The following is a 23251-nucleotide window of genomic DNA, read 5'->3' as shown; positions in this document are numbered from 1 at the left end:
CATTTTATTTCTGAAGTCAAACAAGTGCATTAAGCATGCAACTAATCTTCAAGCACAAGCTGAGATTTAAACAATACAAAGTGATCTTTTGAGATTTAAAAGCTTAATGCCTGAACAGGGACTTGAACCCTGGACCCTCAGAATAAAAGTCTGGTGCTCTACCGACTGAGCTATCCAGGCTCCTTCTGAACAAACCTAGCACATTTTTCAAGATTTACTTCAGATTCATCTAAATGTATCTTCAGATATGTTGATTTTTTTCATATGTGTGTACATACCCAAAACCAAAGCCAGCACATAGTCTGCCAGCATAATGAGGTGTCAGGTTACATCTCTTTTTATACTCTATGTATAGGAAACAGGGGAAGAGGAGTGATGAGTATTCAGCCCAGTGAACGGCTATCAGATTTGGGCAGTTAAAGGCAGGTGAAGTTGCATCATCAAGCGGTTGATTTAGTTTACTCCAAAGCTGAATTCACATTCACACAGCTCAGTATTGATTAATTTTGACTTTCATATTGGTACTGCTAAATGTGCTGCAAAGAAAAAAAAGTAGGAATCACTCTGATTCTGTGTGTTTTTTATGGGAGACATCATATCTGCTAGTTTCCACCCATCAGCTTAAAGAGTACTGAAAGTTAGACATAGAGTCTACAGAGGGAAAAATGCAGAAAACAAGTCATAAAATTGCCAAAGTAGTGTTAATCCTCATATCCACATGACATTTATTTCTGAAAAGCTAGGTATGATTTAAACAAAGCTAAATGATAGGTCTAGGTTAAAAAGCCTCAAAACTGAGCAATGATGTAAATAATGGACCCTCAGATTAAAAGACGGGTGCTTTACAGACTGAGCTATCCAGGTTCTTTCTAAGTGCACTTTTGCAACATTTTCAAAAAAAATGTCTGTCCATATTTAAGTATATTCAGAAAAATTATCATCCAATATGACTGTTGAAATCCAAAACCAAGCACATAATCAATGATTTGTCGTGAGTTTGGACATATTCAAAGACATGTTTTTTTCTCTACTGTAAAAGAGCATTTTATTTCTCATGTCAAACAAGTGCATTAAGCATGCAACTAATCTTCAAGCACACGCTGAGATTTAAACAATACAAAGTGATCTGTTGAGATTTAAAAGCTTAACGCCTGAACGGGGACTTGAACCCTGGACCCTCAGATTAAAAGTCTGATGCTCTACCGACTGAGCTATCCAGGCTCCTTCTGAACAACCTTAGCACATTTTTCAAGATTTGCTTCCGATTCATCTAAATGTATCTTCAGATATGTTGATTTTTTTCATATGTGTGTACATACCCAAAACCAAAGCCAGCACATAGTCTGCCAGCATAATGAGGTGTCAGGTTACATCTCTTTTTATACTCTATGTATAGGAAACAGGGGAAGAGGAATGATGAGTATTCAGCCCAGTGAAAGGCTATCAGATTTGGGCAGTTAAAGGCAGGTGAAGTTGCATCATCAAGCGGTTGATTTAGTTTACTCCAAAGCTGAATTCACATTCACACAGCTCAGTATTGATTAATTTTGACTTTCATATTGGTACTGCTAAATGTGCTGCAAAGAAAAAAAAGTAGGAATCACTCTGATTCTGTGTGTTTTTTATGGGAGACATCATAGCTGCTAGTTTCCACCCATCAGCTTAAAGAGTACTGAAAGTTAGACATAGAGTCTACAGAGGGAAAAATGCAGAAAACAAGTCATAAAATTGCCAAAGTAGTGTTAATCCTCATATCCACATGACATTTATTTCTGAAAAGCTAGGTATGATTTAAACAAAGCTAAATGATAGGTCTAGGTTAAAAAGCCTCAAAACTGAGCAATGACGTAAATAATGGACCCTCAGATTAAAAGACGGGTGCTTTACAGACTGAGCTATCCAGGTTCTTTCTAAGTGCACTTTTGTAACATTTTCAAAAAAAATGTCTCTGTCCATATTTAAGTATACTCAGAAACATTATCATCCAATATGACTGTTGAAAGCCAAAACCAAGCACATAATCAATGATTTGTCGTGAATTTGGACATATTCAAAGACATGTTTTTTGTTTTTGTCTCTAATGTGAAAGAGCATTTTATTTCTCATGTCAAACAAGTGCATTAAGCATGCAACTAATCTTCAAGCAAAAGCTGAGATTTAAACAATACAAAGTTATCTGTTGAGATTTAAAAGCTTAACACCTGAAAAGGGACTTGAACCCTGGACCCTCAGATTAAAAGTCTGATGCTCTACCGACTGAGCTATCCAGGCTCCTTCTGAACAAATTTAGCACATTTTTCAAGATTTACTTCAGATTCATCTAAATGTATCTTCAGATATGTTGATTTTTTTCATATGTGTGTACATACCCAAAACCAAAGCCAGCACATAGTCTGCCAGCATAATGAGGTGTCAGGTTACATCTCTTTTTATACTCTATGTATAGGAAACAGGGGAAGAGGAGTGATGAGTATTCAGCCCAGTGAACGGCTATCAGATTTGGGCAGTTAAAGGCAGGTGAAGTTGCATCATCAAGCGGTTGATTTAGTTTACTCCAAATCTGAATTCACATTCACACAGCTCAGTATTGATTAATTTTGACTTTCATATTGGTACTGCTAAATGTGCTGCAAAGAAAAAAAAGTAGGAATCACTCTGATTCTGTGTGTTTTTTATGGGAGACATCATAGCTGCTAGTTTCCACCCATCAGCTTAAAGAGTACTGAAAGTTAGACATAGAGTCTACAGAGGGAAAAATGCAGAAAACAAGTCATAAAATTGCCAAAGTAGTGTTAATCCTCATATCCACATGACATTTATTTCTGAAAAGCTAGGTATGATTTAAACAAAGCTAAATGATAGGTCTAGGTTAAAAAGCCTCAAAACTGAGCAATGACGTAAATAATGGACCCTCAGATTAAAAGACGGGTGCTTTACAGACTGAGCTATCCAGTTTCTTTCTAAGTGCACTATTGCAACATTTTCAAAAAAAATGTCTCTGTCCATATTTAAGTATACTCAGAAACATTATCATCCAATATGACTGTTGAAAGCCAAAACCAAGCACATAATCAATGATTTGTCGTGAATTTGGACATATTCAAAGACATGTTTTTTTCTCTAGTGTAAAAGAGCATTTTATTTCTCATGTCATACAAGTGCATTAAGCATGCAACTAATCTTCAAGCACAAGCTGAGATTTAAACAATACAAAGTGATCTGTTGAGATTTAAAAGCTTAACGCCTGAACAGGGACTTGAACCCTGGACCCTCAGATTAAAAGTCTGATGCTCTACCGACTGAGCTATCCAGGATCCTTCTGAACAAACTTAGCACATTTTTCAAGATTTACTTCAGATTCATCTAAATGTATCTTCAGATATGTTGATTTTTTTCATATGTGTGTACATACCCAAAACCAAAGCCAGCACATAGTCTGCCAGCATAATGAGGTGTCAGGTTACATCTCTTTTTATACTCTATGTATAGGAAACAGGGGAAGAGGAGTGATGAGTATTCAGCCCAGTGAACGGCTATCAGATTTGGGCAGTTAAAGGCAGGTGAAGTTGCATCATCAAGCGGTTGATTTAGTTTACTCCAAAGCTGAATTCACATTCACACAGCTCAGTATTGATTAATTTTGACTTTCATATTGGTACTGCTAAATGTGCTGCAAAGAAAAAAAAGTAGGAATCACTCTGATTCTGTGTGTTTTTTATGGGAGACATCATAGCTGCTAGTTTCCACCCATCAGCTTAAAGAGTACTGAAAGTTAGACATAGAGTCTACAGAGGGAAAAATGCAGAAAACAAGTCATAAAATTGCCAAAGTAGTGTTAATCCTCATATCCACATGACATTTATTTCTGAAAAGCTAGGTATGATTTAAACAAAGCTAAATGATAGGTCTAGGTTAAAAAGCCTCAAAACTGAGCAATGATGTAAATAATGGACCCTCAGATTAAAAGACGGGTGCTTTACAGACTGAGCTATCCAGGTTCTTTCTAAGTGCACTTTTGCAACATTTTCAAAAAAAATGTCTGTCCATATTTAAGTATATTCAGAAAAATTATCATCCAATATTACTGTTGAAATCCAAAACCAAGCACATAATCAATGATTTGTCGTGAGTTTGGACATATTCAAAGACATGTTTTTTGTTTTTTTCTCTACTGTAAAAGAGCATTTTATTTCTCATGTCAAACAAGTGCATTAAGCATGCAACTAATCTTCAAGCAAAAGCTGAGATTTAAACAATACAAAGTGATCTTTTGAGATTTAAATGCTTAATGCCTGAACAGGGACTTGAGCCCTGGACCCTCAGATTAAAAGTCTGATGCTCTACCGACTGAGCTATCCAGGCTCCTTCTGAACAAACTTAGCACATTTTTCAAGATTTACTTCAGATTCATCTAAATGTATCTTCAGATATGTTGATTTTTTTCATATGTGTGTACATACCCAAAACCAAAGCCAGCACATAGTCTGCCAGCATAATGAGGTGTCAGGTTACATCACTTTTTATACTCTATGTATAGGAAACAGGGGAAGAGGAGTGATGAGTATTCAGCCCAGTGAACGGCTATCAGATTTGGGCAGTTAAAGGCAGGTGAAGTTGCATCATCAAGCGGTTGATTTAGTTTACTCCAAAGCTGAATTCACATTCACACAGCTCAGTATTGATTAATTTTGACTTTCATATTGGTACTGCTAAATGTGCTGCAAAGAAAAAAAAGTAGGAATCACTCTGATTCTGTGTGTTTTTTATGGGAGACATCATAGCTGCTAGTTTCCACCCATCAGCTTAAAGAGTACTGAAAGTTAGACATAGAGTCTACAGAGGGAAAAATGCAGAAAACAAGTCATAATATTGCCAAAGTAGTGTTAATCCTCATATCCACATGACATTTATTTCTGAAAAGCTAGGAATGATTTAAACAAAGCTAAATGATAGGTCTAGGTTAAAAAGCCTCAAAACTGAGCAATGACGTAAATAATGGACCCTCAGATTAAAAGATGGGTGCTTTCCAGACTGAGCTATCCAGTTTCTTTCTAAGTGCACTTTTGCAACATTTTCAAAAAAAATGTCTCTGTCCATATTTAAGTATACTCAGAAACATTATCATCCAATATGACTGTTAAAAACCAAAACCAAGCACATAATCAATGATTTGTCGTGAATTTGGACATATTCAAAGACATGTTTTTTGTTTTTTTCTCTAGTGTAAAAGAGCATTTTATTTCTCATGTCAAACAAGTGCATTAAGCATGCAACTAATCTTCAAGCACACGCTGAGATTTAAACAATACAAAGTGATCTGTTGAGATTTAAAAGCTTAACGCCTGAATGGGGACTTGAACCCTGGACCCTCAGATTAAAAGTCTGATGCTGTACCGACTGAGCTATCCAGGCTCCTTCTGAACAACCTTAGCACATTTTTCAAGATTTGCTTCCGATTCATCTAAATGTATCTTCAGATATGTTGATTTTTTTCATATGTGTGTACATACCCAAAACCAAAGCCAGCACATAGTCTGCCAGCATAATGAGGTGTCAGGTTACATCTCTTTTTATACTCTATGTATAGGAAACAGGGGAAGAGGAATGATGAGTATTCAGCCCAGTGAAAGGCTATCAGATTTGGGCAGTTAAAGGCAGGTGAAGTTGCATCATCAAGCGGTTGATTTAGTTTACTCCAAAGCTGAATTCACATTCACACAGCTCAGTATTGATTAATTTTGACTTTCATATTGGTACTGCTAAATGTGCTGCAAAGAAAAAAAAGTAGGAATCACTCTGATTCTGTGTGTTTTTTATGGGAGACATCATAGCTGCTAGTTTCCACCCATCAGCTTAAAGAGTACTGAAAGTTAGACATAGAGTCTACAGAGGGAAAAATGCAGAAAACAAGTCATAAAATTGCCAAAGTAGTGTTAATCCTCATATCCACATGACATTTATTTCTGAAAAGCTAGGTATGATTTAAACAAAGCTAAATGATAGGTCTAGGTTAAAAAGCCTCAAAACTGAGCAATGACGTAAATAATGGACCCTCAGATTAAAAGACGGGTGCTTTACAGACTGAGCTATCCAGGTTCTTTCTAAGTGCACTTTTGTAACATTTTCAAAAAAAATGTCTCTGTCCATATTTAAGTATACTCAGAAACATTATCATCCAATATGACTGTTGAAAGCCAAAACCAAGCACATAATCAATGATTTGTCGTGAATTTGGACATATTCAAAGACATGTTTTTTGTTTTTGTCTCTAATGTGAAAGAGCATTTTATTTCTTATGTCAAACAAGTGCATTAAGCATGCAACTAATCTTCAAGCAAAAGCTGAGATTTAAACAATACAAAGTGATCTGTTGAGATTTAAAAGCTTAACACCTGAACAGGGACTTGAACCCTGGACCCTCAGATTAAAAGTCTGATGCTCTACCGACTGAGCTATCCAGGCTCCTTCTGAACAAATTTAGCACATTTTTCAAGATTTACTTCAGATTCATCTAAATGTATCTTCAGATATGTTGATTTTTTTCATATGTGTGTACATACCCAAAACCAAAGCCAGCACATAGTCTGCCAGCATAATGAGGTGTCAGGTTACATCTCTTTTTATACTCTATGTATAGGAAACAGGGGAAGAGGAGTGATGAGTATTCAGCCCAGTGAACGGCTATCAGATTTGGGCAGTTAAAGGCAGGTGAAGTTGCATCATCAAGCGGTTGATTTAGTTTACTCCAAATCTGAATTCACATTCACACAGCTCAGTATTGATTAATTTTGACTTTCATATTGGTACTGCTAAATGTGCTGCAAAGAAAAAAAAGTAGGAATCACTCTGATTCTGTGTGTTTTTTATGGGAGACATCATAGCTGCTAGTTTCCACCCATCAGCTTAAAGAGTACTGAAAGTTAGACATAGAGTCTACAGAGGGAAAAATGCAGAAAACAAGTCATAAAATTGCCAAAGTAGTGTTAATCCTCATATCCACATGACATTTATTTCTGAAAAGCTAGGTATGATTTAAACAAAGCTAAATGATAGGTCTAGGTTAAAAAGCCTCAAAACTGAGCAATGACGTAAATAATGGACCCTCAGATTAAAAGACGGGTGCTTTACAGACTGAGCTATCCAGTTTCTTTCTAAGTGCACTATTGCAACATTTTCAAAAAAAATGTCTCTGTCCATATTTAAGTATACTCAGAAACATTATCATCCAATATGACTGTTCAAAGCCAAAACCAAGCACATAATCAATGATTTGTCGTGAATTTGGACATATTCAAAGACATGTTTTTTTCTCTAGTGTAAAAGAGCATTTTATTTCTCATGTCGTACAAGTGCATTAAGCATGCAACTAATCTTCAAGCACAAGCTGAGATTTAAACAATACAAAGTGATCTGTTGAGATTTAAAAGCTTAACGCCTGAACAGGGACTTGAACCCTGGACCCTCAGATTAAAAGTCTGATGCTCTACCGACTGAGCTATCCAGGCTCCTTCTGAACAAACTTAGCACATTTTTCAAGATTTGCTTCCAATTCATCTAAATGTATCTTCAGATATGTTGATTTTTTTCATATGTGTGTACATACCCAAAACCAAAGCCAGCACATAGTCTGCCAGCATAATGAGGTGTCAGGTTACATCTCTTTTTATACTCTATGCATAGGAAACAGGGGAAGAGGAATGATGAGTATTCAGCCCAGTGAAAGGCTATCAGATTTGGGCAGTTAAAGGCAGGTGAAGTTGCATCATCAAGCGGTTGATTTAGTTTACTCCAAAGCTGAATTCACATTCACACAGCTCAGTATTGATTAATTTTGACTTTCATATTGGTACTGCTAAATGTGCTGCAAAGAAAAAAAAGTAGGAATCACTCTGATTCTGTGTGTTTTTTATGGGAGACATCATAGCTGCTAGTTTCCATCCATCAGCTTAAAGAGTACTGAAAGTTAGACATAGAGTCTACAGAGGGAAAAATGCAGAAAACAAGTCATAAAATTGCCAAAGTAGTGTTAATCCTCATATCCACATGACATTTATTTCTGAAAAGCTAGGTATGATTTAAACAAAGCTAAATGATAGGTCTAGGTTAAAAAGCCTCAAAACTGAACAATGATGTAAATAATGGACCCTCAGATTAAAAGACGGGTGCTTTACAGACTGAGCTATCCAGGTTCTTTCTAAGTGCACTTTTGCAACATTTTCAAAAAAAATGTCTCTGTCCATATTTAAGTATATTCAGAAAAATTATCATCCAATATGACTGTTGAAATCCAAAATCAAGCACATAATCAATGATTTGTCGTGAGTTTGGACATATTCAAAGACATGTTTTTTGTTTTTTTCTCTACTGTAAAAGAGCATTTTATTTCTCATGTCAAACAAGTGCATTAAGCATGCAACTAATCTTCAAGCACAAGCTGAGATTTAAACAATACAAAGTGATCTTTTGAGATTTAAAAGCTTAATGCCTAAACAGGGACTTGAACCCTGGACACTCAGAATAAAAGTCTGATGCTCTACTGACTGAGCTATCCAGGCTCCTTCTGAACAAGCTTAGCACATTTTTCAAGATTTACTTCAGATTCATCTAAATGTATCTTCAGATATGTTGATTTTTTTCATATGTGTGTCCATACCCAAAACCAAAGCCAGCACATAGTCTGCCAGCATAATGAGGTGTCAGGTTACATCTCTTTTTATACTCTATGTATAGGAAACAGGGGAAGAGGAGTGATGAGTATTCAGCCCAGTGAACGGCTATCAGATTTGGGCAGTTAAAGGCAGGTGAAGTTGCATCATCAAGCGGTTGATTTAGTTTACTCCAAAGCTGAATTCACATTCACACAGCTCAGTATTGATTAATTTTGACTTTCATATTGGTACTGCTAAATGTGCTGCAAAGAAAAAAAAGTAGGAATCACTCTGATTCTGTGTGTTTTTATGGGAGACATCATAGCTGCTAGTTTCCATCCATCAGCTTAAAGAGTACTGAAAGTTAGACATAGAGTCTACAGAGGGAAAAATGCAGAAAACAAGTCATAAAATTGCCAAAGTAGTGTTAATCCTCATATCCACATGACATTTATTTCTGAAAAGCTAGGTATGATTTAAACAAAGCTAAATGATAGGTCTAGGTTAAAAAGCCTCAAAACTGAGCAATGACGTAAATAATGGACCCTCAGATTAAAAGACGGGTGCTTTACAGACTGAGCTATCCAGGTTCTTTCTATGTGCACTTTGGCAACATTTTCAAAAAAAATGTCTCTGTCCATATTTAAGTATACTCAGAAACATTATCATCCAATATGACTGTTCAAAGCCAAAACCAAGCACATAATCAATGATTTGTCGTGAATTTGGACATATTCAAAGACATGTTTTTTTCTCTAGTGTAAAAGAGCATTTTATTTCTCATGTCAAACAAGTGCATTAAGCATGCAACTAATCTTCAAGCACAAGCTGAGATTTAAACAATACAAAGTGATCTTTTGAGATTTAAAAGCTTAATGCCTGAACAGGGACTTGAACCCTGGACCCTCAGAATAACAGTCTGATGCTCTACCGACTGAGCTATCCAGGCTCCTTCTGAACAAACCTAGCACATTTTTCAAGATTTACTTCAGATTCATCTAAATGTATCTTCAGATATGTTGATTTTTTTCATATGTGTGTACATACCCAAAACCAAAGCCAGCACATAGTCTGCCAGCATAATGAGGTGTCAGGTTACATCTCTTTTTATACTCTATGTATAGGAAACAGGGGAAGAGGAGTGATGAGCATTCAGCCCAGTGAACGGCTATCAGATTTGGGCAGTTAAAGGCAGGTGAAGTTGCATCATCAAGCGGTTGATTTAGTTTACTCCAAAGCTGAATTCACATTCACACAGCTCAGTATTGATTAATTTTGACTTTCATATTGGTACTGCTAAATGTGCTGCAAAGAAAAAAAAGTAGGAATCACTCTGATTCTGTGTGTTTTTTATGGGAGACATCATAGCTGCTAGTTTCCACCCATCAGCTTAAAGAGTACTGAAAGCTAGACATAGAGTCTACAGAGGGAAAAATGCAGAAAACAAGTCATAAAATTGCCAAAGTAGTGTTAATCCTCATATCCACATGACATTTATTTCTGAAAAGCTAGGTATGATTTAAACAAAGCTAAATGATAGGTCTAGGTTAAAAAGCCTCAAAACTGAGCAATGATGTAAATAATGGACCCTCAGATTAAAAGACGGGTGCTTTACAGACTGAGCTATCCAGGTTCTTTCTAAGTGCACTTTTGCAACATTTTCAAAAAAAATGTATCTGTCCATATTTAAGTATACTCAGAAACATTATCATCCAATATGACTGTTGAAAGCCAAAACCAAGCACATAATCAATGATTTGTCGTGAATTTGGACATATTCAAAGACATGTTTTTTGTTTTTTTCTCTACTGTAAAAGAGCATTTTATTTCTCATGTCAAACAAGTGCATTAAGCATGCAACTAATCTTCAAGCACAAGCTGAGATTTAAACAATACAAAGTGATCTGTTGAGATTTAAAAGCTTAGCGCCTGAACAGGGACTTGAACCCTGGACCCTCAAATTAAAAGACTGATGCTCTACTGACTGAGCTATCCAGGCTCCTTCTGAACAAACTTAGCACATTTTTCAAGATTTGCTTCCGATTCATCTAAATGTATCTTCAGATATGTTGATTTTTTTCATATGTGTGTACATACCCAAAACCAAAGCCAGCACATAGTCTGCCAGCATAATGAGGTGTCAGGTTACATCTCTTTTTATACTCTATGTATAGGAAACAGGGGAAGAGGAGTGATGAGTATTCAGCCCAGTGAACGGCTATCAGATTTGGGCAGTTAAAGGCAGGTGAAGTTGCATCATCAAGCGGTTGATTTAGTTTACTCCAAAGCTGAATTCACATTCACACAGCTCAGTATTGATTAATTTTGACTTTCATATTGGTACTGCTAAATGTGCTGCAAAGAAAAAAAAGTAGGAATCACTCTGATTCTGTGTGTTTTTTATGGGAGACATCATAGCTGCTAGTTTCCACCCATCAGCTTAAAGAGTACTGAAAGTTAGACATAGAGTCTACAGAGGGAAAAATGCAGAAAACAAGTCATAAAATTGCCAAAGTAGTGTTAATCCTCATATCCACATGACATTTGTTTCTGAAAAGCTAGGTATGATTTAAACAAAGCTAAATGATAGGTCTAGGTTAAAAAGCCTCAAAACTGAGCAATGATGTAAATAATGGACCCTCAGATTAAAGGACGGGTGCTTTACAGACTGAGCTATCCAGGTTCTTTCTAAGTGCACTTTTGCAACATTTTCAAAAAAAATGTCTCTGTCCATATTTAAGTATACTCAGAAACACTATCATCCAATATGACTGTTGAAAGCCAAAACCAAGCACATAATCAATGATTTGTCGTGAATTTGGACATATTCAAAGACATGTTTTTTGTTTTTTTCTCTAGTGTAAAAGAGCATTTTATTTCTCATGTCAAACAAGTGCATTAAGCATGCAACTAATCTTCAAGCACAAGCTGAGATTTAAACAATACAAAGTGATCTGTTGAGATTTAAAAGCTTAATGCCTGAACAGGGACTTGAACCCTGGACCCTCAGAATAAAAGTCTGATGCTCTACCGACTGAGGTATTCAGGCTCCTTCTGAACAAACCTAGCACATTTTTCAAGATTTATTTCAGATTCATCTAAATGTATCTTCAGATATGTTGATTTTTTTCATATGTGTGTACATACCCAAAACCAAAGCCAGCACATAGTCTGCCAGCATAATATGGTGTCAGGTTACATCTCTTTTTATACTCTATGTATAGGAAACAGGGGAAGAGGAGTGATGAGTATTCAGCCCAGTGAACGGCTATCAGATTTGGGCAGTTAAAGGCAGGTGAAGTTGCATCATCAAGCGGTTGATTTAGTTTACTCCAAAGCTGAATTCACATTCACACAGCTCAGTATTGATTAATTTTGACTTTCATATTGGTACTGCTAAATGTGCTGCAAAGAAAAAAAAGTAGGAATCACTCTGATTCTGTGTGTTTTTTATGGGAGACATCATAGCTGCTAGTTTCCATCCATCAGCTTAAAGAGTACTGAAAGTTAGACATAGAGTCTACAGAGGGAAAAATGCAGAAAACAAGTCATAAAATTGCCAAAGTAGTGTTAATCCTCATATACACATGACATTTATTTCTGAAAAGCTAGGTATGATTTAAACAAAGCTAAATGATAGGTCTAGGTTAAAAAGTCTCAAAACTGAACAATGACGTAAATAATGGACCCTCAGATTAAAAGACGGGTGCTTTACAGACTGAGCTATCCAGGTTCTTTCTAAGTGCACTTTTGCAACATTTTAAAAAAAAATGTCTCTGTCCATATTTAAGTATACTCAGAAAAATTATCATCCAATATGACTGTTCAAAGCCAAAACCAAGCACATAATCAATGATTTGTCGTGAATTTGGACATATTCAAAGACATGTTTTTTGTTTTTTTCTCTAGTGTAAAAGAGCATTTTATTTCTCATGTCAAACAAGTGCATTAAGCATGCAACTAATCTTCAAGCACAAGCTGAGATTTAAACAATACAAAGTGATCTGTTGAGATTTAAAAGCTTAATGCCTGAACAGGGACTTGAACCCTGGACCCTCAGAATAAAAGTCTGATGCTCTACTGACTGAGCTATTCAGGCTCCTTCTGAACAAACCTAGCACATTTTTCAAGATTTACTTCAGATTCATCTAAATGTATCTTCAGATATGTTGATTTTTTTCATATGTGTGTACATACCCAAAACCAAAGCCAGCACATAGTCTGCCAGCATAATGAGGTGTCAGGTTACATCTCTTTTTATACTCTATGTATAGGAAACAGGGGAAGAGGAGTGATGAGTATTCAGCCCAGTGAACGGCTATCAGATTTGGGCAGTTAAAGGCAGGTGAAGTTGCATCATCAAGCGGTTGATTTAGTTTACTCCAAAGCTGAATTCACATTCACACAGCTCAGTATTGATTAATTTTGACTTTCATATTGGTACTGCTAAATGTGCTGCAAAGAAAAAAAAGTAGGAATCACTCTGATTCTGTGTGTTTTTTATGGGAGACATCATAGCTGCTAGTTTCCATCCATCAGCTTAAAGAGTACTGAAAGTTAGACATAGAGTCTACAGAGGGAAAAATGCAGAAAACAAGTCATAAAATTGCCAAAGTAGTGTTAATCCTCATATACACATGACATTTATTTCTGAAAAGCTAGGTATGATTTAAACAAAGCTAAATGATAGGTCTAGGTTAAAAAGTCTCAAAACTGAACAATGACGTAAATAATGGACCCTCAGATTAAAAGACGGGTGCTTTACAGACTGAGCTATCCAGGTTCTTTCTAAGTGCACTTTTGCAACATTTTAAAAAAAAATGTCTCTGTCCATATTTAAGTATACTCAGAAAAATTATCATCCAATATGACTGTTCAAAGCCAAAACCAAGCACATAATCAATGATTTGTCGTGAATTTGGACATATTCAAAGACATGTTTTTTGTTTTTTTCTCTAGTGTAAAAGAGCATTTTATTTCTCATGTCAAACAAGTGCATTAAGCATGCAACTAATCTTCAAGCACAAGCTGAGATTTAAACAATACAAAGTGATCTGTTGAGATTTAAAAGCTTAATGCCTGAACAGGGACTTGAACCCTGGACCCTCAGAATAAAAGTCTGATGCTCTACTGACTGAGCTATTCAGGCTCCTTCTGAACAAACCTAGCACATTTTTCAAGATTTACTTCAGATTCATCTAAATGTATCTTCAGATATGTTGATTTTTTTCATATGTGTGTACATACCCAAAACCAAAGCCAGCACATAGTCTGCCAGCATAATGAGGTGTCAGGTTACATCTCTTTTTATACTCTATGTATAGGAAACAGGGGAAGAGGAGTGATGAGTATTCAGCCCAGTGAACGGCTATCAGATTTGGGCAGTTAAAGGCAGGTGAAGTTGCATCATCAAGCGGTTGATTTAGTTTACTCCAAAGCTGAATTCACATTCACACAGCTCAGTATTGATTAATTTTGACTTTCATATTGGTACTGCTAAATGTGCTGCAAAGAAAAAAAAGTAGGAATCACTCTGATTCTGTGTGTTTTTTATGGGAGACATCATAGCTGCTAGTTTCCATCCATCAGCTTAAAGAGTACTGAAAGTTAGACATAGAGTCTACAGAGGGAAAAATGCAGAAAACAAGTCATAAAATTGCCAAAGTAGTGTTAATCCTCATATCCACATGACATTTATTTCTGAAAAGCTAGGTATGATTTAAACAAAGCTAAATGATAGGTCTAGGTTAACACTAGGACTACTGGACTCGTGACCCCGCCTAGAACTACTGAAAGGAGTCATTTTGACTCCTTGCTTGTTTTCGTTTATTTTTAGAGTTTCATTTGTGGTTATTTATTAATAATTATATTTTTTGTAATGTATTATTATTGTGAGATCCAACAGTAATGCTTTTGATTGTTTTTTTTCTGCTTTTCTTATTTTTCTACAGAAAATAACAATAATTATAATAGACGTTTTTCAAACATTTTTTTTTATTCAAGTGCACACATATAAACAACAACTGAAGAACAAAAAGCAGAGAAAATGTAGGTGGAGGAGCATAAAAATGAAAATATGGCGCAGAATTCACCTTCTAAACATTTGGTGTTTCGCATTTTAGGCATTGCCTTTGATTTATGGCAGTACATTGCCCACACAAAGACTTACCACAAGTCTTACAATTTCCGACAGATCTATTTTTCTTGCACTTTTCTTTGATCTGGCAAAATTTTGTTTGAACCATCACTTCTGAGCATGTAGAAACTTGGGACGTGGAACCCTTTTCCCTATCTGTGACATAAGGACCACTCAACTCTCTCACAAGCGTTTGCAAAAATGCCTTGCGTGACATTTTTTGGTGGGTAATCTCCTTGAATATTATCCATGCATTTATACCGCAAAGTCTAAGGCATTTTCAAATGCATGAACAGGCCATCTCCTTGTGCATGTTCGTGTGGTATATTTTCGTGCCATCTGATCCACTACATCTACTCCATATTTTGTTTCATTGTAAAACTTTACCGTTTCTGGAGTTTTTTTAGCGGAATCAGACGCAACAACAACATCTGGATGGACGGAACTCAAAATGACAACATTTTTGTTGGGCTTTCCTTGATATACTGTAAGTGTAAAATTGTCTTCATTTCTAAACACTTTAGTGTTGTATAATTCCTCTTTCATGGATTTTATTTCTTTAGGCACTTCTCGCCTTATCTTGTTCAGTGTTCCCACGATGGTTGTTCCTTTGCTTTTTAGCTGTTTAGCTAATTTTACTGAAGTAAAATAATTATCGGTTGTAACATTGCGACCTTTTTTCAAAAACGGGTCCAATAACTTCATTACCACATGGTCAGCTAAACGGTCCTCAGCACGGCGTGTGTCATCTTTGCCTAGATAAGGGAAGCCATTTGCCAGATATTTGCTCCTCTTATCAACAGCTAGCCAATATTTGTGGCCATATTTATCTGGTTTGGAAGGCATGTACTGCGTGAATGGACACCTAGTTTTGCTTGGGAAAAGTTGCTCATCCACCGTTATGTATGGGCCAGGTTTGTAACACGCAATACAATTTTCAATAAACCTGTCCCACACAGTAGAAAATAGAGCAAACTTGTCCATTTGCAGTCTCTCCGATCGAGTAGATTTCTCATCAAATCTGAGAAACCTCATAATTTCAACAAAGCGGTCCCTAGACATTGTCGCTTTGCAAAACGGTATTCCCCAGTCATTACACCAAATACTGCTAATCGAGTGACGGTTCGTGCCAGATATTCCACGAGCATAGAATATCGCAATGAATGCATCTAGCTCCTCATCAGATAGAGTAAGCTGTAAATTATTGTTCCTGCATGCTTCTGCAAGCGTACAGTTCTTTATATGTGTCAATATATATGAATCAAAAAATAAACGCCATGCGCTCAAAGGACTATCGATAATGATATTTCTTCTGGCGTATCCTGTAGGGCCAGGTGCTTCTCGAAGAATATTTTGGCTGTCACGCCTACCAGGCAAGTGTTCTCCAATTTCAACAGGTTTCCATTGAATACCATCCGCTGAAACTAGTATTCCTTCAGATTCGCCTTCTCTGGTGTTTGTTGTTGCATTACCTTCGCCGCCATCGTTATCTGTTGTTCTTTCATTTCTGGGACGTTTTGCTGATTTTTTCTGTCCACGACCAGGAGGATGGTCACGAGGCAACATAACTGCATGAGCCCGATCCCCAGTTGATGTGCTTGGAATATCTGTAAAAAAGTTGATGAATATTTAGAATTTTTGTTTTGTAAGGGTCCGTGCACACTGGCTGGATTAGCGGCGGAATATCCGACCGGATATTCTCACCACAATCCGGCCCGTACCTGCCCGCTCAGGTACAGAGCGGAGTTTCATACCTGAAGCTCCGCTCCGAACCCCGGGCTGGAGCCGCTGTCTGGCACGGAGCCGTGCTCGCGCGTAAGCAAGCGCTGCTCTGTCCCTGACAGCGGCTCCAGCCCGGGGTTCGGAGCGGAGCTTCAGGCATGAGCGGGTAGGTACGGCCTGTATTGCGGCAAGAATATCCAGATGGCTATTCAGCCAGAATTCTGCTAGTGTGCACAGGCCCTAACTCAGTGTGTGGAAGAACAAATAAATACACATAACTACTTACCTTCTGGATTTGTTCCTTCTGAGTCTTCAGATTCACTTGATATGTTCTGAGGAATGAAATCTTCATCACTGTCAGAATCAAATACATGTTCCTGCAATTCGGATTTCGATTCATCCTCCGGTATGGATTGCAAAGTAGCCAGAATATCCTGAGGCTTTATCAAACGTCTTCTCTCCATATTCCTCACAAATTCCATAATTCTATATAGTTCCCTGCTGAAAAATAGAAATGAAATGAAAACTAAAAGAAATAATAACTGTTCTGCCACCTTCAAAAGTAGGTGGGCTGAATCAGTTGACAGACAGCTAAACTATTTCATAACAATTCATACCTGTATGAGTCTTCAGAGCTCGTATGTCTGCGTCTGTTCTCTTTGTCTCTTCAGCTGAACTGAAAGTAAAGTTACTATCCAGAATACTGTCTCCTGCTAGGACCTTAGAAAAACACCACCCTTCATTAGCATAAGATAAGAGCCTAGAGTAAACAAGCTATTTTGTTCAGCATTACACAGTAATACAAGCAGGTAAAACACAAGGAAAATGTGAAAAGTTGACATGTAAATTGAACTACATCTATATGAACATCAGGGTAAATAAGACAGAGTGAAAAAATTATGCACAAAACTTTATAGCAACATTTAGTGACAAAAGGACCTCAAAATATAGTAGGGAGTCAAAATGACTCCCTTCAGTAGTTCTTGGTAAATTTTGAAAAAAACGCGCAAATTTTTCACCAAAATTATTTATTCTCACAAAATCTTTTTTCACATCATATTTGAAGAAAAGTCACCGAGTTTCAAGCCGGAATTCTGAAAAATGTAGTCACAGAAGAGAAATAAAAAACGAAAGGAGTCAAAATGACTCAATCAGTAGTTCTAGTGTTAAAAAGCCTCAAAACTGAGCAATGACGTAAATAATGGACCCTCAGATTAAAAGACGGGTGCTTTACAGACTGAGCTATCCAGGTTCTTTCTAAGTGCACTTTTGCAACATTTTCAAAAAAAATGTCTCTGTCCATATTTAAGTATACTAAGAAACATTATCATCCAATATGACTGTTCAAAGCCAAAACCAAGCACATAATCAATGATTTGTCGTGAATTTGGACATATTCAAAGACATGTTATTTTCTCTAGTGTAAAAGAGCATTTTATTTCTCATGTCAAACAAGTGCATTAAGCATGCAACTAATCTTCAAGCACAAGCTGAGATTTAAACAATACAAAGTGATCTGTTGAGATTTAAAAGCTTAATGCCTGAACAGGGACTTGAACCCTGGACCCTCAGAATAAAAGTCTGATGCTCTACCGACTGAGCTATTCAGGCTCCTTCTGAACAAACCTAGCACATTTTTCAAGATTTACTTCCGATTCATCTAAATGTATCTTCAGATATGTTGATTTTTTTCATATGTGTGTACATACCCAAAACCAAAGCCAGCACATAGTCTGCCAGCATAATGAGGTGTCAGGTTACATCTCTTTTTATACTCTATGTATAGGAAACAGGGGAAGAGGAGTGATGAGTATTCAGCCCAGTGAACGGCTATCAGATTTGGGCAGTTAAAGGCAGGTGAAGTTGCATCATCAAGCGGTTGATTTAGTTTACTCCAAAGCTGAATTCACATTCACACAGCTCAGTATTGATTAATTTTGACTTTCATATTGGTACTGCTAAATGTGCTGCAAAGAAAAAAAAGTAGGAATCACTCTGATTCTGTGTGTTTTTTATGGGAGACATCATAGCTGCTAGTTTCCACCCATCAGCTTAAAGAGTACTGAAAGTTAGACATAGAGTCTACAGAGGGAAAAATGCAGAAAACAAGTCATAAAATTGCCAAAGTAGTGTTAATCCTCATATCCACATGACATTTATTTCTGAAAAGCTAGGTATGATTTAAACAAAGCTAAATGATAGGTCTAGGTTAAAAAGCCTCAAAACTGAGCAATGACGTAAATAATGGACCCTCAGATTAAAAGACGGGTGCTTTACAGACTGAGCTATCCAGGTTCTTTCTAAGTGCACTTTTGCAACATTTTAAAAAAAAATGTCTCTGTCCATATTTAAGTATACTCAGAAACATTATCATCCAATATGACTGTTCAAAGCCAAAACCAAGCACATAATCAATGATTTGTCGTGAATTTGGACATATTCAAAGACATGTTATTTTCTCTAGTGTAAAAGAGCATTTTATTTCTCATGTCAAACAAGTGCATTAAGCATGCAACTAATCTTCAAGCACAAGCTGAGATTTAAACAATACAAAGTGATCTGTTGAGATTTAAAAGCTTAATGCCTGAACAGGGACTTGAACCCTGGACCCTCAGATTAAAAGTCTGATGCTCTACCGACTGAGCTATCCAGGCTCCTTCTGAACAAACTTAGCACATTTTTCAAGATTTGCTTCCGATTCATCTAAATGTATCTTCAGATATGTTGATTTTTTTCATATGTGTGTACATACCCAAAACCAAAGCCAGCACATAGTCTGCCAGCATAATGAGGTGTCAGGTTACATCTCTTTTTATACTCTATGTATAGGAAACAGGGGAAGAGGAATGATGAGTATTCAGCCCAGTGAAAGGCTATCAGATTTGGGCAGTTAAAGGCAGGTGAAGTTGCATCATCAAGCGGTTGATTTAGTTTACTCCAAAGCTGAATTCACATTCACATAGCTCAGTATTGATTAATTTTGACTTTCATATTGGTACTGCTAAATGTGCTGCAAAGAAAAAAAAGTAGGAATCACTCTGATTCTGTGTGTTTTTTATGGGAGACATCATAGCTGCTAGTTTCCATCCATCAGCTTAAAGAGTACTGAAAGTTAGACATAGAGTCTACAGAGGGAAAAATGCAGAAAACAAGTCATAAAATTGCCAAAGTAGTGTTAATCCTCATATACACATGACGTTTATTTCTGAAAAGCTAGGTATGATTTAAACAAAGCTAAATGATAGGTCTAGGTTAAAAAGTCTCAAAACTGAACAATGACGTAAATAATGGACCCTCAGATTAAAAGACGGGTGCTTTACAGACTGAGCTATCCAGGTTCTTTCTAAGTGCACTTTTGCAACATTTTCAAAAAAAATGTCTCTGTCCATATTTAAGTATACTCAGAAAAATTATCATCCAATATGACTGTTCAAAGCCAAAACCAAGCACATAATCAATGATTTGTCGTGAATTTGGACATATTCAAAGACATGTTTTTTGTTTTTTTCTCTAGTGTAAAAGAGCATTTTATTTCTCATGTCAAACAAGTCCATTAAGCATGCACCTAATCTTCAAGCACAAGCTGACATTTAAACAATACAAAGTGATCTGTTGCGATTTAAAAGCTTAATGCCTGAACAGGGACTTGAACCCTGGACCCTCAGATTAAAAGTCTGATGCTCTACCGACTGAGCTATCCAGGCTCCTTCTGAACAAACTTAGCACATTTTTCAAGATTTGCTTCCGATTCATCTAAATGTATCTTCAGATATGTTGATTTTTTTCATATGTGTGTACATACCCAAAACCAAAGCCAGCACATAGTCTGCCAGCATAATGAGGTGTCAGGTTACATCTCTTTTTATACTCTATGTATAGGAAACAGGGGAAGAGGAATGATGAGTATTCAGCCCAGTGAAAGGCTATCAGATTTGGGCAGTTAAAGGCAGGTGAAGTTGCATCATCAAGCGGTTGATTTAGTTTACTCCAAAGCTGAATTCACATTCACACAGCTCAGTATTGATTAATTTTGACTTTCATATTGGTACTGCTAAATGTGCTGCAAAGAAAAAAAAGTAGGAATCACTCTGATTCTGTGTGTTTTTTATGGGAGACATCATAGCTGCTAGTTTCCACCCATCAGCTTAAAGAGTACTGAAAGTTAGACATAGAGTCTACAGAGGGAAAAATGCAGAAAACAAGTCATAAAATTGCCAAAGTAGTGTTAATCCTCATATCCACATGACATTTATTTCTGAAAAGCTAGGTATGATCTAAACAAAGCTAAATGATAGGTCTAGGTTAAAAAGTGTAATGCACACGCCCATGCTGAGCGGCGTGTGCGTGTGATTCCACTGGACCGTGCTGGAGAGTGAATGCCTGGAGGGGCGTAACTAGGTACTCACCCGATCCGACCAGGGTCGCACGACGGCATACGACGCCAGTGCACCAAGGAGGAACCGAGCAGAGGGACCAGGTGCTACTCCAGGACAGACCCCGGACACGGCTGTTGACCCACACAGAGGAATACAGGAACAGACTGGTTAGGCTGGCTCACAGACTGGTGGGAATAGGCAGGCACGACTGGTATGCAGGCAGGCGGGTATGCAGGCAGGGGGGGTACAGGCAAGCACAGCTAGAGTGCAGACAGGAAGGCACTAGCAGGTAGGAACACAGGCGGGATAGGACCCAGTACACACTGGGACTCTGGAACAGAACCACAGATGTGGCGGACAAACACAGCAGAGTGAGGCCGCCCAGAGAGGTGAGCGAGAGCAGGGCAGGACGAGACCGCCCGGAGCGGTGAGCAAGAGCAGGGCAGGACGAGACCGCCTGGAGAGGTGAGCAAGAGCAGGGCAGGACGAGACCGCCTGGAGAGGTGAGCAAGAGCAGGGCAGGACGAGACCGCCTGGAGCGGTGAGCAAGTGCAGGGCAGGACGAGACCGCCTGGAGCGGTGAGCAAGAGCAGAGCAGGACGAGACCGCCTGGAGCGGTGAGCAAGAGCAGAGCAGGACGAGACCGCCTGGGGCGGTGAGCAAGAGCAGAGCAGGACGAGACCGCCTGGAGCGGTGAGCAAGAGCAGAGCAGGACGAGACCGCCTGGAGAGGTGAGCAAGAGCAGAGCAGGACGAGACCGCCTGGAGAGGTGAGCAAGAGCAGGGCAGGACGAGACCGCCTGGAGTGGTGAGCAAGAGCAGGGCAGGACGAGACCGCCTGGAGCGGTGAGCAAGAGCAGGGCAGGACGAGACCGCCTGGAGCGGTGAGCAAGAACAGAGCAGGACGAGACCGCCTGGAGTGGTGAGCAAGAGCAGAACAGGACGAGACCGCCTGGAGCGGTGAGCAAGAGCAGAGCAGGACGAGACCACCTGGAGCGGTGAGCAAGAGCAGAGCAGGACGAGACCGCCAGGAGCAGTGAGCAAAGGGTCAGAGCTGAGCGAGACTGCTGGAGCAGTGAGCAAGGAGTGAGAGCAGGACAGACAGGGCTCTGTTCACACGGAACAGACAGGAAGGGAAAGGCAGAGCCAGATACCCACAGGGTATTTGCAGTGAAGTAGCAAGTGGACCACAAACTCACAAACGGGAGTACAGAGACAACAAGCAGGAGTTAGGTACGAGTTCAGACTCTGCAGAAAAAGGAAAGGAACGGACATAGAGGCAAAACAGGTAAAGGATAGGAGAGAGTTCAGACTGGAACTGAGTGTACGGAAGAGACCGACACTGCAGCAGGATACAGGAGCGGGTCTGGGAATACGGCCCCCAGAAAGGCGGGACGAACAGGCAAGGAGCGTGTTCAGACAGGACAGACAAGATACAGGAGCGGGTCTAGGTAAGCGGCCCCTAGAAGGCGGAAGGAACAGGCTAGGAGCGTGTTCAGACAGGCCTGGAAATACAGCCTCCAGGATAGGCAGACAAGAGAAACGCAGAACGGGACCTGGCACCTTCAGAGTGCAAGCACACACTGAATGAAACACAATGCTCAGGCAGGGATTGATTGGAGCAGCTGGGTTATATACCAGGTGACAGACAGCAATAGGCTGAGGACGCACAAGGGGTGTGACCCACAGCAGGTACAAAAAGCAGGAAGTGATCGGGCGCCGCCCTTAAGCACCAGAAACAGACACAAACAGACAGCATGGAGGGAAGCCAGAGAGACATTCTGGACTGGAGATCAAGTGCGCACTCTTGCACAGTGGGAGATGGACCACCATGCAAGGGCGCCGCCAGGTATGTTACAAAAAGCCTCAAAACTGAACAATGACGTAAATAATGGACCCTCAGATTAAAAGACGGGTGCTTTACAGACTGAGCTATCCAGGTTCTTTCTAAGTGCACTTTTGCAACATTTTCAAAAAAAATGTCTCTGTCCATATTTAAGTATACTCAGAAAAATTATCATCCAATATGACTGTTGAAAGCCAAAACCAAGCACATAATCAATGATTTGTCGTGAATTTGGACATATTCAAAGACATGTTTTTTGTTTTATTCTCTAGTGTAAAAGAGCATTTTATTTCTCATGTCAAACAAGTGCTTTAAGCATGCAACTAATCTTCAAGCACAAGCTGAGATTTAAACAATACAAAGTGATCTGTTGAGATTTAAAAGCTTAATGCCTGAACAGGGACTTGAACCCTGGACCCTCAGATTAAAAGTCTGATGCTCTACCGACTGAGCTATCCAGGCTCCTTCTGAACAAACTTAGCACATTTTTCAAGATTTGCTTCCGATTCATCTAAATGTATCTT

General features: G+C 38.5%; 18 non-coding genes across 18 annotated transcripts; all 18 read right to left on the bottom strand.

The window, feature by feature from the left end:
• Positions 1-107: 107 nt before the first annotated feature.
• Positions 108-180, bottom strand: TRNAK-UUU (transfer RNA lysine (anticodon UUU)). The gene has a single exon. It is a non-coding gene; the product is annotated as a tRNA-Lys (tRNA).
• Positions 181-1148: 968 nt separating this feature from the next.
• TRNAK-UUU (transfer RNA lysine (anticodon UUU)) lies at positions 1149-1221 on the bottom strand. The gene has a single exon. It is a non-coding gene; the product is annotated as a tRNA-Lys (tRNA).
• Positions 1222-2198: 977 nt separating this feature from the next.
• Positions 2199-2271, bottom strand: TRNAK-UUU (transfer RNA lysine (anticodon UUU)). The gene has a single exon. It is a non-coding gene; the product is annotated as a tRNA-Lys (tRNA).
• Positions 2272-3241: 970 nt separating this feature from the next.
• Positions 3242-3314, bottom strand: TRNAK-UUU (transfer RNA lysine (anticodon UUU)). Its single transcript has one exon. It is a non-coding gene; the product is annotated as a tRNA-Lys (tRNA).
• Positions 3315-4289: 975 nt separating this feature from the next.
• On the bottom strand, positions 4290-4362 carry TRNAK-UUU (transfer RNA lysine (anticodon UUU)). The gene has a single exon. It is a non-coding gene; the product is annotated as a tRNA-Lys (tRNA).
• A 977-nt stretch (positions 4363-5339) lies between these two features.
• TRNAK-UUU (transfer RNA lysine (anticodon UUU)) lies at positions 5340-5412 on the bottom strand. Its single transcript has one exon. It is a non-coding gene; the product is annotated as a tRNA-Lys (tRNA).
• Positions 5413-6389: 977 nt separating this feature from the next.
• TRNAK-UUU (transfer RNA lysine (anticodon UUU)) lies at positions 6390-6462 on the bottom strand. Its single transcript has one exon. It is a non-coding gene; the product is annotated as a tRNA-Lys (tRNA).
• A 970-nt stretch (positions 6463-7432) lies between these two features.
• Positions 7433-7505, bottom strand: TRNAK-UUU (transfer RNA lysine (anticodon UUU)). The gene has a single exon. It is a non-coding gene; the product is annotated as a tRNA-Lys (tRNA).
• A 977-nt stretch (positions 7506-8482) lies between these two features.
• TRNAK-UUU (transfer RNA lysine (anticodon UUU)) lies at positions 8483-8555 on the bottom strand. Its single transcript has one exon. It is a non-coding gene; the product is annotated as a tRNA-Lys (tRNA).
• A 969-nt stretch (positions 8556-9524) lies between these two features.
• Positions 9525-9597, bottom strand: TRNAN-GUU (transfer RNA asparagine (anticodon GUU)). Its single transcript has one exon. It is a non-coding gene; the product is annotated as a tRNA-Asn (tRNA).
• Positions 9598-10574: 977 nt separating this feature from the next.
• Positions 10575-10647, bottom strand: TRNAK-UUU (transfer RNA lysine (anticodon UUU)). The gene has a single exon. It is a non-coding gene; the product is annotated as a tRNA-Lys (tRNA).
• Positions 10648-11624: 977 nt separating this feature from the next.
• On the bottom strand, positions 11625-11697 carry TRNAK-UUU (transfer RNA lysine (anticodon UUU)). The gene has a single exon. It is a non-coding gene; the product is annotated as a tRNA-Lys (tRNA).
• A 977-nt stretch (positions 11698-12674) lies between these two features.
• Positions 12675-12747, bottom strand: TRNAK-UUU (transfer RNA lysine (anticodon UUU)). The gene has a single exon. It is a non-coding gene; the product is annotated as a tRNA-Lys (tRNA).
• A 977-nt stretch (positions 12748-13724) lies between these two features.
• On the bottom strand, positions 13725-13797 carry TRNAK-UUU (transfer RNA lysine (anticodon UUU)). The gene has a single exon. It is a non-coding gene; the product is annotated as a tRNA-Lys (tRNA).
• A 4247-nt stretch (positions 13798-18044) lies between these two features.
• TRNAK-UUU (transfer RNA lysine (anticodon UUU)) lies at positions 18045-18117 on the bottom strand. Its single transcript has one exon. It is a non-coding gene; the product is annotated as a tRNA-Lys (tRNA).
• Positions 18118-19087: 970 nt separating this feature from the next.
• Positions 19088-19160, bottom strand: TRNAK-UUU (transfer RNA lysine (anticodon UUU)). Its single transcript has one exon. It is a non-coding gene; the product is annotated as a tRNA-Lys (tRNA).
• Positions 19161-20137: 977 nt separating this feature from the next.
• Positions 20138-20210, bottom strand: TRNAK-UUU (transfer RNA lysine (anticodon UUU)). The gene has a single exon. It is a non-coding gene; the product is annotated as a tRNA-Lys (tRNA).
• Positions 20211-23116: 2906 nt separating this feature from the next.
• TRNAK-UUU (transfer RNA lysine (anticodon UUU)) lies at positions 23117-23189 on the bottom strand. The gene has a single exon. It is a non-coding gene; the product is annotated as a tRNA-Lys (tRNA).
• Positions 23190-23251: the final 62 nt, after the last annotated feature.

This window comes from Phyllobates terribilis, unplaced genomic scaffold, assembly GCF_046119375.1.
Source record: "Phyllobates terribilis strain yellow unplaced genomic scaffold, ASM4611937v1 Scaffold_1__5_contigs__length_1240528914, whole genome shotgun sequence".
NCBI lineage: Eukaryota > Metazoa > Chordata > Amphibia > Anura > Dendrobatidae > Phyllobates > Phyllobates terribilis.
The sequence above is the reverse complement of the archived record's forward strand: the minus strand, read 5'-3'. Positions and strand labels throughout refer to the sequence as shown.